At 34.1% G+C, this 15,650-nt stretch overlaps 1 protein-coding gene and 1 pseudogene across 1 annotated transcript in view; one reads left to right on the forward strand and one right to left on the reverse strand.

The window, feature by feature from the left end:
* Positions 1-15,650, reverse strand: part of PCDH15 (protocadherin related 15) — a 1,779,889-nt gene that overhangs the window by 1,504,171 nt on the left and 260,068 nt on the right. The gene's annotated exons all lie outside the window — the stretch shown is intronic.
* Positions 1,296-2,323, forward strand: LOC117974601 (histone-lysine N-methyltransferase SETMAR-like; annotated as a pseudogene).

Consider the following 15,650-nt stretch of genomic DNA (forward strand, 5'->3'; position numbering starts at 1 on the left):
TTCTTCTTCCTCTTCCTCTTCCTCTTCCTCCTCCCCGTCTCTTACCCCTCCCCCTCCCCCTGCTTCCTCCCCCTCTGCCTCCTCCCCCTCCCCTCCCCCCCGCTGCTGCCTCCTCCTCCTCCTCCTCCTTCTTCTTCTCCTTCTTCTTCTTCTTCTGCCTACCTAAAGAGTGGCTTTTCTTACTGTGTTTTCTCCTAATACTGTCTCTGCATTCTTCCAAACTACTTTCAAATTTAAAATATCTTATATCTTCTCATTCACTTCTCCTTCCTTTATGCGTGACTCACGAATGCATCCTTTCAATGACAATTTTTCTATTTGAAATTGGCTTCAGAGGAAGAAAAAAAATAAGTGTTGTATTATCTCATAGTTTTCAACAGTATTCAGTACTAAATTGATGCTTTTTCATCCACGACTTTTATTCCTACTAACCTTATAAGTGGGACATAAACTGTGTTTTATGCAATTTCCATTATATCATTGTTGCTCAAGTAATCTGGAACATAAAACAATACTAAATAAGCCTTCTCTAGGGATTCAACAGTAATCCGCTTTTTCATTCTGATAAAATTAAGTCTTTATAATCCCCTTTTTGTTTCAAATTCAAACCAAGCTACTTCAAGTCTCTTTATTGTCATTGTTTGCTTTCTCCACTGAATTCAACTGTTTATCTCTTTGTCTGAGAAACTTATTTATTCTTTTGCTTGATATTGGTTCTTTTCATACTGACCATCCTACCATACACTGCTCCCAAATCTGTGCTAATGTTTGCTTTTCAAGGAATTAATGTTTTCCCTTTCAAATAATGTTAAAGTTGCTTTCATATGTAATTTAATCTTCTCCTAAGTAGTTTCCTTGATTCAACATCTCTGCGTGTTCCTGAATGTTAAGTCTCGTTGCTCTCTTGTCAAAATTCCCATTATTTTACAAATACTGCTATTATTACAAGTACAATAATACTAATAAATTTTGAGAGGCTCTTATGTGCCACTTGTGGTGCTAAATACTTTGCATGTATCAATTATGTGCATTCTCTCCCTAAACCTTTGCATAAATATTCGTCTTTTTATTGTTTATCAGTGAAAATAGGAGCTGAAAATGTTAATTACTCAACTTCAAAGAGCTAATGTTGGTGCAAAAATAATTGCAGTTTTTGCATTGTTGAAATTTGCCATTTGATAATGGAATACTTTTTTAATAAATGTGGTTATATTATACATCACTTTAATATGCATTTATCACTTTTTTTGGTAATGGCTTATTACTTGCTGTTTATTTTATGTTTATTTTAGACTATGGAAATTTTGTTAGACAAAAAGCAAATTTGAGTGATTTTCTTATTCGAGTTCAAAAACGGGTTGTAAAGCAGCAGAGACAACTTCAAACATGAACGATGCATTTGGCTCAGGAGTTGCTAATAATTTTACAGTGCAGTGGTGGTTCAAGAAGTTTTGCAATGGAGATGAGAGGCTGAAAGATGAGGAACATAGTGGCCAGCCATCAGAAGTTGACAATGAGCAGTTGAAAGCAATCATCGAAGCTGATCCTCTCACAACTACAAGAGAAGTTGCCAAAGAACACAATGCCAACCATTCTACGGTTGTTCAGAATTTGAAGCAAATAGAAAAGTGAAAAAGCTCGCTAAGTTGTTGCCTCATGAGCTGAGCGAAAATCAAAAAAGTCATCGTTTTGAAGTGTTGTCTCCTCTTATTTTAAGCAAAAGCAAGGCTCCATTTCTCTTTTGGACTATGATGTGTACCAAAAAGTGGATTTTATATGACAACTGGTGATGACCAGCTGAGTGGTTGGACTGAGAAGAAGCTCCAAAGCACTTCACAAAGCCAAACTTGCACCAAAAAAAGGTCATAGTCACTGTTTGATGGTCTGCTGCTGGTCTGATCCACTACGGCTTTCTTAATCCAGGCAAAACCATTACATCTGAAAGTATGCTCAGCAAATCTATGAGATGCACCAAAAACTGCAACACCTGCAGCTGGCATTGGTCAACAGAAAGGGCCCAATTCTCCATAACAACACCCAACTGCACATTGCACAACCAATGCTTCAAAAGTAGAACTAATTGGGTTATGAAGTTTTGCCTCATCTACCATATTCATCTGATGTCTGACCATCCGACTACCACTTCTTCAAGCATCTCTACAACTTTTTGCAGGGAAAACGCTTCCACAACCAGGAGAATGCAGAAAATGCTTTCCAAGAGGTCATCAAATCCCAAAGCACAGATTTTTACACTATAGGAATAAACATACTCACTTCTCATTGGCAAAAATGTGTTGATTGTAATGATTCTTATTTTGATTAATATAGATGTGTTTGAGCCTAGTTATAATGACTTAAAATTCATGGTCTGAAACCGCAATTACTTTTGCACCAACCTACAAAGTGGCAGAGCTAGGATTTGAAGTCAACTGGAGAATGTTAGTGGAAAGAGCAAGTGTTGGTTATTAAATAAAAAATATCCTGGTTCTAGACCCGAAATTTGAGCCTACAGAAAAATAAAACTGATATTCCTACCTTACAGGCAGTGTGTGAAAGAGCAGGCAAGTGTATACAGTATCTCTTTGTCAACTTTAGATCTGCTTGGCCTCACATATTTATCATACCAACAGTTGCTATAGCACTGAGTCCTGTGTGGACTCTAATCAAGTTCAGGCAGATGCAACCTGACTGAGTCTTGTTTCATAACCTCATCACTCATCACATACCTTGCACTTCTACCTCAAAGGCTCTTCTGATGATCATAAAGCACACAACAGTACAAAACCCTCCTTGGTGCCTAAATATCTACTATTTCAGGAGTACTGTCCCGTGGGTTGTATATTTGATCAATGAAAATGTGAAAGCGAGTGGATAAATGATTTCCTTTCTCTCTTATAAAAATCTTGTTCTAACATCATTATTTGTCTTACCTTCTTGGACACTGCTTGTATTCAGCAGTTGATAGCTCAGAGATGCTTCTTTATATTTGATCTTTATATCTCCTTGCCCAACACCCCTTCACCCTCACTCCTGATGCCTGAGATTCCTAATACAACTTATGCCCTAGTCTGATTTTTGGGGAAACCAAGAATAGAGTTGGAGCCACATAGTGATAGTTTATTCCAAAATATCACTGAGTAAAGTAAAACAATGAGACATACAATGGTAATTATATCTCACAGTAAACTAGATATCATATCCAGATTTTGACCTCCTATCAGTTTGGATACCTGTAACCAACCTCTGCCTCTATCACCCCATTAATCTGATCCCTGAAAACAATCATTTCATATATATGGAGTGAGAGTCAAATATAAAATGTTTGGTTTGTGTCACACATTGAGCTTAATAATGAGAATTCCGAATTAAATAGGGCAAAATCGGACTTAAAGCAGCTCAGGGTACAATAGAGAAACAGAGATGTTAATTAATAAATAACAATACAACATGATAAGTATGAAAGTTTGGGTTACCGACGACCTTATATTTTCTCAAATCATTTTCCTAATATTCATCTTCTACAACACTACCAGGTAGATTTCAATGAGATAATTATCCTTTTATTCACATAAGTCATAAACAGCTTATAAGAATATGTATTAAAAATATAAATTTCTGAGTCTATATTCCCGACTTACTGACTTAACATTCATCAGTGAAATTCAGGCAATTCATAATAGGGCTGCTTTCAAATCCTGGTTGTGCTTCAGAACTAGAGAGCTTTTTGGTTGGTGATTTTGTTTAATTTTAATTTTTAAATTAACATAAAATATTTTTGTGGAATGTACAGTTCTATAAATATTAACACAAGTATTGATTTGTGAATTGTGAATCTACCACCAAAATCAAGACACAGAGCAATTCTATCACGGAAAAAATCACTCAGGCTTACCCTTTGTAGTTACACCTTTCTCCCACCCTTACACTCTGGCACCCACTGGGATATTCTCCCTCCCAATAATTTTATCATTTTGATAATGTCATTTAAATGTAATTGGAAAGGAATTAACTTTTTAAAGACTGTCTTATTTCATTTAGGAGAATGCCTTTGAGGTTTACCCAAGATGTTATATTTATAAATAGTCCATTCATTTTTATTTCTGGGTAGTATTCCAATGCACGGAGGTATCACACTTTACTTATTCATTGCCCCACTGATGGACATTTAAATTGTTTTCAGTTTTTGATGATTCTGAATAGAGCTGCTACAAACATTTGCATGTAGATTTTTGTGTGAAAATCAGTGTTCATTTCTCTAGATAAAGTAAATGCCGAAGACTGGATTGCTCGGTCACATAGAAAGAGTACATTTAACTTTATAAGAAAGTGATCGAGTGTTTTCCAGCGTCCCACCAGCAGTATTCAAGTATTCTCATTTCTCCACATCCACATCAGCATTTGGTATTGTAGTTTTGTTTACTGTGTGTGATATTCTCATAAGTATGTGATGGTGCCGCAACATGGTTTTAATGCATTTCCCTGATTACTAATGTTGTCGCACATATTTTCATGGGCTAATTTCACACATTTATATCTTCCTGGGTTAAGTGTCCCAGGTCTTTTCCAATTTTTAAAAAACTGAATTTTTACTTTGTTTCTATTTGTTACTGTCGAGTGTTTCGAGTTCTTAATATTTTTGTATACAATTCTCTTGTTAATATGTGACTTGCAAACGTTTTCTCTGTTTGTAGCTTGTTTCCTCTTAATAGTGCCATTCACATTAAAAATTTTTCTTTAACTTTTTAAAAATGTTGATTACTGGTGAAAGATTTAAATTATACACATTATAGTTCCCAACCCACTTTGACCTACTAAATCATAACATCTAGATGTGACATCCAAGAATATGTATTTTAAAAATAAAACTTTCCATGTCATTCTTAACCTGGATTAACATGCTTTATTCTAGAGTAAGGTCAGCAAATAATATGCCAAGACATATTTTCCTACACACCCTTGGCTACTTTATCGAACATCACAGATTTAACAATAACCTCTCTGTTTGTAACTCTGAAAAATGTAATGTTCTTGATCTCTCATAAACCAGGTATATGCTGGATATGTAGCTCCAACTACATTCTACTAATTCCGACACAACTAATTAAGTGTTCAACAATTTGAAGTCATTATTAACTGCAAATTGCTGCCCTGTGTTCAGCCCTTTTTTTTTGTTAATTTCTCAACACCTAGTATTATAAAAAAATTGAAAACTAATAAAAGGGAAAGAAATAAAAAAAGAAAGATGAAAGAAAAGAATGAGAGAGGGAAAGAATAAGAGATGGGAGAAAGGAGAGTGGCAAGGAAGAACACAAAGAAAAAAAGGAGAAAAGAGGGAAAAAATGAAAGAAAAGAGAATAATAGTTTACAGTTCTCTTTGATCCTCCAGTATTTTTGCCTCAAACAGTGGTTATGACTTGCCACTGAGGAGCTAATATTGGTAATAGGATGGACATAAAAAACATGGCCTGGTAAGTTTTATTTTTGTTTTTGTTTTTTCTGATCTCATCAGCCTGAATCAGAGGGATGATAAAAATTTAAATATATATAAAACAAAGGTGTGCTGAACAAAAGAAACATAGAATTGATTCGTTCATTTATTCAATCACTCATTTTTAAAAATATTTAAGCTCTATGAAATTGTGTATTATAAAAATAACAGACATTGTTGTTTACTAGATATCTGGAATGATACTAAATACTTTTCATTTATTAACCGATTTCGTTGTTATAATTACCCTGTAAGATATGTGTGTGACTATATTTATTTTTCAGATGATTAAGCTGAGACAGACAAATAAGTAACATTCCAAGATTACATCATTTGTAGTAGAAGACTCAAAATTGTATTCAGTGTTCTGTTTACTTCCAAGGCAGTGCATTTAGCTATAGTTTTTGGCCTTTGCTATGATTTCCTTTGTATTTAGATTAAAGGTACACCTCTACTTTTCATATTCTGAAACTTCAAGGAAAGTTCTGCAGGCAATTTAAAAATGAGGAAACACATAGTGCCCTGTAACACCAATATGTTAAAGATTAGAGAAAATATGTGTAGAGAAAATCACTTGAACAGTTTGCTCTGTGAGCAAGAGTACATAGCAACAAGTACAAATGTGTAAAAATAAAAAATCGCTGGGCAGTTTAACCAGAAAAAGATGTAAACAAGTCAAAAGCTTAATACTTTTTGAAAAATGAAATTATATTGAAAAATTCAAACATGAATAAATCTATTTCCTTAATCTTATCTATGAAACATAAATATACAACAAAAGTATTTAGAATATTTTTTAAACCATTGCATTAAAAAAATCAGATTCTAGAATAAAACACAGATTGGCCAGACTTTTTGACAGAATTAAATTGTGTGTTTCCCTGCACTTTTTTAGTGTGCAACAAAGAATACTACATCAGAATTAAATCTCTAAGGTAGAAACTTTCAATAGAAGGAAGTGAGGAATGGACTGTGAGTGTCAATTCCGATTCTACCATCAGTTAGCTATGTCATCTGGTTTTATTTATTAATTATCTTATTATACTCACTGTTTTTTAAGTGTCAGGGATAGTAGTACCTTACTTTAGAGATTTTTGGGAAAGATTGAATTAGACAGTATCTATAAAATGCTCTTTGTAGTATCTAGCACATAACTACTTCTAATAAATAGTAGCATTAATTTATTCTATAAACATATTCATCTATAATAAGACTTATCTCAGGTTGACCAGTCATACATTAATATAAAGCATATGCCAGTCTATAGAGATTGTAAGAAAACATACTTTTGGTGGTATTTGTCTGAGCTTTGTTAATCCTAAATAAAAAGTGCTCAAACTCAATACATCTCTAGTTTCTACTGCCCCCATACATTTCAGTGTTTCCCAAAGATAAATAAAATGAATTATATAATAATCATTTAGATCCTAAACATATTATTTATAAACCAACAGAGATAGCAAGCACCTGGTGCCAAGAAAATCACCCTTATTGGGTGGATTTCCATTTGTAGAGACTGAGAAGAATATTAGCATAAAGCAGCCCAACACAAGAGTAAAAGCTATTTTAAATGCTTTGAAGTGAGGGTGAAGAGCTCTCAAATCCAGTACTGGGTTTGTTAACAATCATTGGCATTGGCCCTGTAAATTATAAGTTAATGCATACAAGGAATATATCTGTACTCTGGACAGTTCTTTCAGTCCTTAAAGGGTACCTTGAGGATGATAATGCAAAACAGTGAAATTTAGAGGAAACATTTTGTATGATTTGAATAATTTGCATTATTTGATTCAGGCATGATTTGAATGATTTGCATGATCCTCTATTAGCAAGGATGGTAGAAATGTTAGTTATGTAAGGTTAACTATATGTATAATTAACCAAGAATAAAAATGACCTTCAGATAGTCTTATTTCAGCAAACAATATGCCAATCATTTCCATTTATCATTCCTATGAATGATTCTTCTAATTTGTCTTTGGTATCAGATGGTATTACATTCACAATACTTAGTTATATGTAATCATGTCCTACTATAGTCAATTTCAAGAGTATATCAGCATATCTCACAGACTGTAGTTGTTGTAATAATATAATAGTTGCCACCTAAAGTAAAAGCAATCTACTTTTCACATTCCAACTATTATCTTGGATAATTTTAATAAAATTATAAATATTCCCATTTTGCAGTAGATGGAATTTTGGTTTAAAGAAATTTAATGACTAATCTTTGCACATGTGTTAACAGTTACTGCCACCCACTGACACCACAACTACATTCTGAATGTTGAAACAAAACGGGCTTATTTTTGCCAGAGATGAAAGTTGTTTATTAGTTTGCTTTTCATAATAGTTCCAATTGACTTTGTGTCATTTTTAGGAAAAATAAGTGTCAGGAAAACAACGCATAATTATTTAAAATATTTTAAGGACCAGGCATGATGGCTCAGGCCTGTAGTCCCAGGGCTTTAAGAGGTTGAAATGGGAAGATCTTTTGAGGCCAGGAGTTCAAGACCAGCCTGAGCAACATAGTGAGACTCCTTCTCTAAAAAAAAAATTTATAAAAATATAACTAGGCATAGTGGCACATGCCTGGAGTCCTAGCTCCTTGGGCGGATGAAGTGGGAGGATTGCTTATGCCCAAAAATCAAAGCTGCTGTGAGTTAGGGTGGCACCACTGCACTCCAGCCTGGGTGACAGAGTGAGACTGTGTTTCAAAAAAATAAAGTAAAATGAAATAGGTTTTTTTTAAATGGCACAATTATACTAAACTCCCCTTGTGAATAGTCAATATATCCATTACATATTTGAGTTTGTATAAATTTTAAAATGTGCTATAATTATGCTCCATATTTATCTTCTCTTCATGCCATCCCTTAATGAAAATTTAGCTGAAATTCTTAAGACAGTTATGTTTTTGAAAATTATAACAATTTTTTATATGTGCTGCCAAAGCAAGCATAGTGGTGAGGATGTGGAAAAATGGCAATTCATGTACGCTATTGGTGGATATGTAAATTAGTATAGTCAATATGACAGTATGGCATTTCCTTAAAAAATGAAAATTGAACAGCCACATGAACCAGAAATCCCACAACTGGGAATAAATTTAAAGGAAATGAAATCAGTATGTCATAGATGTCTGTATTCCCATGTTTATTCAGCATTATTCACAATCACCAAGATATATATTCAACCAAACTCTCCCTATCAATAGATGAACAAATAAAGAAAATGTGGTGTATATATATATATGTGTGTATATATATACACACATATATATGTATATATATATATACATATATATAAACAATGAAATACTATTCAGCTTTTGAAAAGAAGGAGATTCTGTCATTGGTGACAATCTACATGAACTTGTACAGTTTTATGCTAAGTGAAATAAGCCAGGCACACAAAGACAAATAGCTCATGACTTCACTTAAATGTAGAATCTAAAAAAGTCTAACTCATTTAAGCAGAGAGTAGAAAGGTGATTACCGGGGCTGGGAATATAGGAAAGGAATGAAGACACATTGGTTAAAGGTTACAAAAATTTCAGTTAGGAAGAATGAGTTCTAGAGATCTATCATACAGAATAGTAACTACAGTTGATAACAATATATTGTTTACTTGAAACTTTCAATGGAGCTTTTAAATGTTCTCACCACAAAAACTGCTAAGAATGTGAAGTGATGAATATGTCATTCCAAAATGTATTTATTCCTCAAAACATCCCCTTGTACACCATAAATATATATAATTTATATTTGTCAATTTAAAATATGCAAAGTGTGTGTGTATATGATAAAATACATGAATTGTGTGTGTATATATGATAAAATGTTAAAAAATAATGAGGCTATCTTCATGACCTTAGGATAATCAAGGGTTTGTTAGCACACACAACATGCCAACAAGGAGAAAAATCAATTAATTGTACTTAACATAATTAAGAGACCATTAAGACAGTAAGTACAATGACAAGCCACAGAATGGGAGGAAAAAAATTGTATATCTAGGAAATATATGTAACAACAACAAAACAACAAAGGCAGATAATGCAATAGAGAATTGAGGAATTGGAGCCTGCAATTCATAAAAGAGAATACCCAAATGGATAATACACATATATAATGGGGCTGAACTTGATTCATTATCATAGCAATGCAAATTAAAACTACAATAGGATATCTCTATGTACTCACCTCAAGGCTCAGACAATGAATGGATATTCTATTCTATGACTAGATCTTGTTTACAGCAGAGTAGAGTATAGATTGGTACAATCACTCTGGGTAACATTTTGACAGCATTTAACAATAATGAACCTACACATTTCTCATTACTTAGAAATTCTATATCTGTTATAAACCATACAAAAATGCATAGTTAAGCTCATGAAAAGATAAGCAGGAGAATGTTCATAGAATCACTTCAAAATATCTCAAACTGGAAACAACCCAAATATGTATTCAGAATAAACTGATGAATAAATGATGGTATATTCATAGAGAAGAATACTATATAGCAAGACAAACAAACTGCATTTTCTGAATGAACCACAATTGCAACCAAAAACATGAATGAATCCCCAAAGTGTGTTGAGTAAAATAAGCCACTCACAAATAATAATAAAAAAAAATTAAAAAAAAAAAAGAGTATATATTGCATGATATCATTAATATAAAGTTCAAAAATAGGTTATTCTAAGGTGTTAGAAGTTGTAACAGTGGTTATCCTTGGTGGTGGTGGTGGTAGAATAAAATGAGATTAGATACAGCCCAAGTGTGTGCTTCAGAAATGCTTTGTTTCTTTATGTGGTGCTGTTTACAGTGATGTTTTTTATTTTCTAAAATTTCATTGGGGTGTGCCCTTGTTAATTATCTTCTTTTCATAAAATTAAACTAATTGTATAAATAGTCAAACATACTGGAAAATCAAATCACAGTTAGCCATGATTCTCCTCTGTAGTCTAACAAACTTGTAATCTATAACATTGAATATTCTAAGTAAAACGATTAGAAATTTGATAAGCTTTTTCTAACATGATTTTTCATTACGTACAAGCTCATATTGTTTACTCTGCTTTGATTTGATTTAAAAAGTTTCAAAATAACCTGAGTGAGATAAAGGAATTATTTGATAGTTGCTAATCATAGAAAATAGCCTTAAATATATGAACAATAATAATGTCTGTGGAAATGAAATGGCATAGAAGATAAAAGAATATAGGAACGAAGTTCACTTCATAAATATGACATAATTTGAATTATTGAAGGTGAAGGAGTTTTTACTGTCATTTATTTATATCTTTTATCTTTCAAGCCTTACTATCAGACCAATAGGAGCGAAAGGCTGTGATATTTCATTACAAATGTACAGTGTTATATAGAATACATGTTTTCATTTATTATTCTTAAAATGAATACCCAAGATCATATAAAATAATTCACTTTGAAGTGAAGGGGGGCTACATAATTCATATGTTACATTTACCATGGACCTTCTCTAGTCTGCTTGTGTAGAAAATCTCCTCTCTTGGATGAGAAATTACATTGGAAATATATAAACAGCAGCACAGTCATATGATTTCTTCTGCTCAACTTAATAGAAATTAGATGCTTATATCATCTGTGGCTATTTAAGACATAGTATTGACCATTTTTCCATTGGTCATGTTTCTTTTATGATGGAAAAATAGGCTAACTTACTTAATAAAAGAGAAAAAAATGTATGAGACTTCAACCCATAAAATTAAGCACTTCTCTTTAAAATATTTTTATCTAACTCTCAATAAGCCTGAAAAACTACTCGTGATACTTTTTTATTTTGCAGAATTTCATTATTTTATTTAGGAATTCATTAAAGAAATATTTATGGCGCATTCATACCATGCCAGGCAATATTCTTGGAATAATACAGTGCTAAGCTGTGGAAAAACAAAGATGAATACAACCTTTCCTCAAGAAGTGTAGTGGAAGAGACAGATTTTTAAGATTGTGCCAGCTATTAAAGAGAACTAATCAGCTCCCCTCTGCATGTGATCTAGACAAACTTGGAGAAAATGACACTCTAGTTGATTTGAATGTGTTCCCACCTAGTTTCTCTTAATGGTAATATCTTGCGTAAATATAGTACAGTATCACAACCATGTAACTGATGGCTATAATTTTTGGCCTTAATCAGAATTCATCACTTTTACATGCACTCGTGTGTGTGTGTGTGCACATGCATGTGTGCATGTTTAGGTCTATGCGATTTTCTCACTTGTGTAGATTCATGTGATTACCACCACAGTCAAGATACAAAAAGAGTTCCTCGTGATATCCTTTAATAGCCATAGCTATTTCCTTGCTCCCCTTCCTAATCTATAGAAATCACTGAATTCTTCTTTATCTCTATAATTTGGTCATTTCAAGAAGATCACAGGGGTGTCCAATCTTTTGGCATCCCTGGGCCACAATGGAAGAACTGTCTTAGGCCACACATAAAATACACTAATGATAGCTGATGAGCTAATAAAATAAAATAAAATTTTTCATAATGTTTTAAGAAAGTTTACAAATTTGGGTTGGGCCACATTCAAAGCTGTAAAGCTGTCCTGGACCACATGCAGTCCATGGACTGTGGGTTGGAAAGCTTGGGTTAAAGAACTGGAGTCATTTCTTATGTAACCATTTGAGATAGACTTCGTTTTCACTCAGCATAATTTCCTAAAGACCTATCCAAAAGGTCTTGCACATTTCAAAATACCGATGAATATTCAGTACATTCTTACATGTATCAATTTTTAATAGCTCTTTCCATGTCACTGTTGAGGAGTATTTAATGGCATGAATAAATGTATATTCAGTTAAACACAGTTTTACCAGTAAAACACTGAAAGACATAGAGGTTGTTTCCAATTTTAACTGTTATAAATAAAGTGACTATCAATAGTCACATATGGTTTATGTGTGAATATCAGTTTTATTTTATTTGAAATAAATGCCCCAGATTGTAGTTGCTAGATCATGTGGTAAGTGTATGTTTTGTTTAGCTTCATTAGAAATTGACAGTTATGTGCAGTAAGAACACTGACCCACTATCTTTACATTTTCTAGTAACACAATATATCATCATTAGCTATAGTTACCAGGCTGTACAATGAATCCCTTGAACTTATTTGATACGTTTAGGCTTTTCTTTTTTCTTTTTTTGGTTGGGATGTGGGGGGACGGAATTTCGCTCTTGTTGCACAGGCTGGAGTGCAATGGCGCGATATCGGCTCACTGCAACTTCCGCCTCTTGGGTTCAAGCGATTCTCCTGCATCAGCCTACCAAGTAGCCAGTATTACAGGCATGCACCACCGCACCCCGCTAACTTTTTTCATATTTTGGTAGACACGAGATTTCACTATGTTAGCCAGGTTGGTCTCGAACTCTGACCTCACGTGATCAGCCCGCCTCGGCCTCCCAAAGTGCTGGGATTATAAGCGTGAGCCACTGCGCCCAGCCTGTTTTTGTCCCCATCCAAATCTCACCTTGAATTGTAATCCCCATAATCCCCATATGTCAACGGAGAGATCAGGTGGAGGTAATTGAAACATGGGGGTGGTTTCCCCCATGCTGTTTTCATGATAGTGAGTGAGTGAGTTCTCATGAAATCTATTGGTTTTATAAGGGGCTCTCCCCACTCCGCTTGGCCCTGCTTCCTGCCACCTTGCAAAGAAAGTGCCTTGCTTCCCCTTCCCCTTCTGCCATGATTGTAAGTTTCCTGAGGCCTCCCCAGCCATGCTGAACTGTGAGTCAATGAAACCTCTTTCCTTTATAAATTACCCAGTCTCAGGCAGTTCTTCATAGCAGTAAGCAAAACGGATTAATACATTATTCCTCATATCTAAGTCATTACATATTCTTTTTTAGTGGATATAGAATTCTGGCTTCACAGTTCTTTTCTGTCAGCACTTTAAAAATGTCTTCTGGTTTCCATGGTTTCTTCTGAGAAATGTACAGTCATTGAGTCATTGTTCTTTCGTATATAATGTATTTTTTTTCTGGATGTTTACAACATTTATTTATATATCTCTGGTCTTTAGCAGTTTTATTGTGATGCCATGGTCATATGTTTCTTTGGATTTCCCTTGTTTGGTTTTCACAGAGGCACTTGGTTATATTATTTTGTGTCTTTTGCCTAATTAGAAAGTTTTCAGGCTCATGTCTTCAATTTTTTCTGTTCCATAATATTTATCCTTCTTTTCTGAGATAGTCATGGAATGAATGTTAGACCTTTTGATATTGTCCTCACAGATTCCTAAAGTTGTGCTAAATTTCCATGCAGTGTTTTTCCCTAGTCCTATAGATTAAAAGATTTCTACTGATGTATTTTCAAGTTCACACACTCTGCCCTCTTTTGTCTCCCTTCTGCTATTGAGCCCTTATTTTTAATAAATTAAAAATAGAATACAATACAAAAAATACAATTTTTTGTCAATTATAAATTTTCCGTCAATTATAAATTTTTCAATTGGTTCTTTAAAAAAATTATCTTATTTGTCTGACAAGATTTTCTGTCTTTCCATGTGTTTCAACATGTTTTGCCATGTCTTCTTGGAGCATAATTATAGTTATTCCTTTAAAATTATGGTCCAGTAATTTCAACATTTTCTTCTTCTCAGGTTTGACATCTGTTGATTTTCTTTTTCCTTGAAAATGTGTCAGACTTCCTCAATTCTTTGTAAGTTGTGTTAGCCAGAATAGAAGATGGCCCACCATGCACCCCAGGGACAGACTTAACTCATTGTTTAGTTCCTTCCCACAGTAGGAACAATATGTTTAACCAACAGTTTGCAGCAGATTTGATGTATGCTATTTCTAAAGTGAAGTTATAACAGGACCCTGTGGTTTCTATGTTGGACACTGTCCTTCTCCTTTCCCCTTGGATCATTCACTCTGTGGAATGCACTTGTCTTGTCATGAGCAGCTCTATAACAAGGAGCTGGAGCTTTCTGCAAATAACCTTGTGAGTGAGCATGATCTTCCCACATTAATCTTTCAGATAATGGCAACCTAGCTGATATGGTTTGGGTGTGTTCACACCCAAATCTCATCTTGAATTATAACTCCCACAATTCCTACATGTCATGGGAGGAACCCAGTGGGAGGTGATTGCATTATGGGGGAGGGTCTTTCCTGCGCTGTTCTCATGAGAGAGAATGAGTACCACGAGATAGGATGGTTTTAAAAAGGGGAGTTCCCCTGCACAAGCTCTCTTCTCTTGTTTGCCGCCATCTGAGACATGTCTTTCACCTTCCGCCATGACTGTGAGGCTTCCCCAGCCATGTGGAACTGTAAGCCCAACAAACTCTTTCTTTTGTAAATTGCCCAGTCTTGAGTAAATCTTTATCAGCAGCATGAAACCAGACTTATACACTAGATGATAGATTCATGAGAAACTCATGAGATACTTCCCATTGTATCCTATCAGTAGTTCCCTTTCCACTCCTTAGATTAGAAAGAGAAGGCTTCATCTGGAGTTACTTACTTATGTCTGTACCCAGTGAATAGCTGTAGGATTTATCCTGTCAAGAGTCAAAGCTAGGAGATATGGAAGGGGTGGAGAAACTCATCTGTCTCCCCAACATGCCTTCTGTCTCTTACTTCTTAGAGTACTGAAATATGGACTCCATGCATTTTCTTCGTAAATTTTAGTTGAAATTAGTGAGAATAGTAGGGTGAAGTGGGCTTTTTCCATCTTTCCTGGAAGTAGATATAATATTTTGTTTAGTTGGTTGCTTTGGTTTGTTTGATTCCTGCTTTGTTTTTTATAATAGAGTGATAACTTTATGAATAAGACCAATAAAGTAAAACATAAGCAATTCTGCTGACTTATTTTTATATTTATTTGTAGAAAATTATAAATATTATAAACAGTTGTTCCCAAACAATAATAAATTTGAATCCATAAGGAAACTATTAACATTCCTATGTACCCTGGATAATAAAATGTTTCTTTTTTACTTCTCTAGATTATGAGAGAAATTATAATGTGTTTACAACCCTCAGATATCTGATAGGTACCTGAGAGATTTTTCATAGCAAACTTCAATAAATTGTAACACTCTTATAAGCTAACTATAGTAGGCTGAAAGCAAATACTTCAACAGAAGTTAACAAACCATTT

Source organism: Pan paniscus, chromosome 8 (genome assembly GCF_029289425.2).
Source record: "Pan paniscus chromosome 8, NHGRI_mPanPan1-v2.0_pri, whole genome shotgun sequence".
In the NCBI taxonomy this organism is placed as follows: Eukaryota; Metazoa; Chordata; class Mammalia; order Primates; family Hominidae; genus Pan; species Pan paniscus.